We start from the raw sequence: 2,763 nt of genomic DNA, 5'->3' as shown, positions 1-2,763 counted from the left end.
ACTAATGAAAAAAACAAATCGATGTATACAATCAATGAAAACCCTGACTTCATGCTCCCTGCTGTTTTCTCTGGCTGCATGAATGAGCTGGTTCCAGGAAGGATTCTGTGAGGACGTGTGACTGTAACACACCATAGAAATGGCCACTGGCTTAGATTTAGGGGAACATTCTGAGTGATTTTCTTCATTACAGGACAAACGTCTTAATACTTTGGTAGCCTTTTTCTTGCCTACCCATTAAAATGTGGATGGTTTCTCCACACAAGCTCCGCTCTCCCTCAGTCCCTTATTCCTCATCTGTGATACCCTGGTCGTCCCGGGACCCCACTCTCACAGGCGGGCCATGGAAGGCCTGCATCCTCCGTACAAGATGCCCTCTGCAGCCCTCCACCAGCACCTCTAAGGCCACAAGGCAGGACCAAGCCTGTGTATTAATGGGAAGGGCCTCTAAATGTGACAAAATGCTTTAGCATAAAGTTTTTGCAAAATAGTCTCAATAAAGAGAACTGGGTACCGTATACAAAGGGGTCCTAATAATTATTGTCTTTATGTTATTATTACGCCAGTTCCTGTTCTTGTGGACATCAGTTTCTCATCGTGGTTAAATGTCCCCAATATTATAAGACCGCAGCAGGCCTGTGCCTGGGCTGGCTACAGCCTCCGCAGTGCAAGAGCTGGCTGAGGCTCTCTCAAAAGCAGAGGATCAGAAGAGCCCTGGCCGCCCAGCCAGGTACACCCACGCTGTGCCTCCTTGGGTGACTTTATACACAGCTTAAGTTTGCTTTCCACCAGGCTGAATGGAGAGTGTCTGCCCAAGTCCCAGCAGGGAGCAGAACTACCTCACCTGGCTGATGGCACAGCTCCAGTCCCTCTGCTGCCCATGAGGGAATGGCCTTCTGTTTCTCTTGCAGGGAGTTAGTTGTTGTCTACAACAACAGATGCATTTAGTGGTGGCTGCAAGGGTCCTTTTAGGGAGCCTGTTTTCTTTTCCTCTGGCCTGGCTGCTTTTGCTTTCTTTTTGAGGGACAACTTTTTTAAACCGGCCACACCCTTTCTCAGCCACATGGTAGGATGGAGAGTTACAGAATGAATTTTTTTTTTTTTTTTTTTTTTTTTTGAGAAAGAGTCTCACTTTGTTGCCCTTGGTAGTGTGCTGAGGTGTCACAGCAACCTCAAACTCTTGGGCTCAAGCGTTCTCTTGCCTCAGCGTCCCTAGTAGCTGGGACTACAGGTGCCTGCCACAATGCTCAGCTATTTTTTGGAGACAGGGTCTCGCTCTTGCTTAGGCTGAGAACTCCTGAGCTCAGGCAATCCCCCCACCTTCCAGAGTGCTAGGATTACAGGCATGGGCCACTGAGCCTGGGCAGAATGCATTTTTGAATGCCCATGTTTGCTGTCCTTTTTTATCTAAGCCAGGTGACTACTGGCCTGCCCTGATGAGAGATAAGGCATTCCTGAAAAAAGGCCTAAACTGCTAGAGTCTGAAGAAGGTTTTTCCCTTTCCCTTTGAGCCTAAAATTGCAATCTAGGAGGTTTCAGTGGATGTAAACACGGAGTATTCAGAACCCTGAAGAAAGCACTGTCCTGGGAGCTCACTGGTGAGGCTGATGGGGAAGCGGCTGGAGAGGAGGAGCTGGAATAGCTGGTCCTTGGGTAAAGGTTCAATCTTGGAGGTAAAACCTTCTCAGCATTTTGGTTTATGACACTACTCTTGCCCACCTCAATCCCCGGGACCAAACTCTGCTAAACGAGCCTTTGCCCCTCTGTTTGCAAAGGCTTATACCATTGGAGATAATCCTCCTCCTCAAACAGGAGAACAGATTGTCAGCTGCTTTTATGCTGCTTGTTAGAACAAATCCCCCTGAGAAAGGACAGTTTGCCTTTCTGTTCATCTACGCTGGGCTCTGAGCGGAGCCGGTTTCCTTGACCTCTTGAGGGCATCTGCTGGGTGTGGTGGGGAGTATCAAGATGTAGCCACGTCAAATGATTGGTTCTTGGAATGACCCTGTGAGGACACGGAAACAGCCAATGGCTTGGACTTATGGAAAGTTTCATACAATTTCCTGCCCTGCCAGACAAGCTTTTCTTCTTAATATTTTGATTAGTGGAATTCTTCTTGCTTATATCGGTGCTTATGAATAAACCTTGTTTAAAGCATGTCTTAGCCTCTTCCTGGAGGGTGGATTCTGTTTCAGTTAGTCCTCAGCTTTTTGACAGAGAATTGCATCAAAGAGGGGCTTGAGCTGCTTTTTCTGATAAAATTCCCTGAGATAGGAAAGCTTTGAATCCAGATAGTGGGTGCTGAACTCTGCGCAGGGTGGGTTTGTCCCCATGCTTTTTTTTTTTTTAATCGTTTGAGATTCATTGAGGATACAAAGAATTAGGTTACACTGATTGCATTTGTTAGATAAAGTCCCTCTTGTAATTGTGCCCCTCCCACCCCCGTCCCCATGCTTATGCAGCACCTGCAGCAGCTGTGGACAGGTGTCTGTGTGTGCTAGACCAGGCCGTGGCACACATTCACCAGCTTGCATTAAAAAGCACTTCCCTTTAAGCATCTTCTTCTTTAGAAGGGGCTATGTTGGCTGGGGGCAGTGGCCCACGCCTGTAATCCCAGCTCTCTGGGAGGCCAAGACAGTGGATCCCTTGAGCTCAGGAGTTTGAGATCAGCCTGAGCAAGAGCAAGACCCTATCTCTATTAAAAATGGAAAAACTGGTGGTGCCTGTAGCTCAGTGGGCAGGGCACCAGCCACATACACCCAG

The 2,763-nt window shown here is 47.9% G+C and overlaps 1 pseudogene; it reads right to left on the bottom strand.

Moving 5' to 3' along the window:
- Positions 1-601: 601 nt before the first annotated feature.
- Positions 602-2,763, bottom strand: part of LOC111725445 — a 14,802-nt pseudogene continuing 12,640 nt past the window's right edge.

This window comes from Otolemur garnettii, unplaced genomic scaffold (assembly GCF_000181295.1).
Source record: "Otolemur garnettii isolate 467f Iridium unplaced genomic scaffold, OtoGar3 scaffold00041, whole genome shotgun sequence".
NCBI lineage: Eukaryota > Metazoa > Chordata > Mammalia > Primates > Galagidae > Otolemur > Otolemur garnettii.
This window is presented reverse-complemented; position numbering and strand designations above follow the sequence as displayed.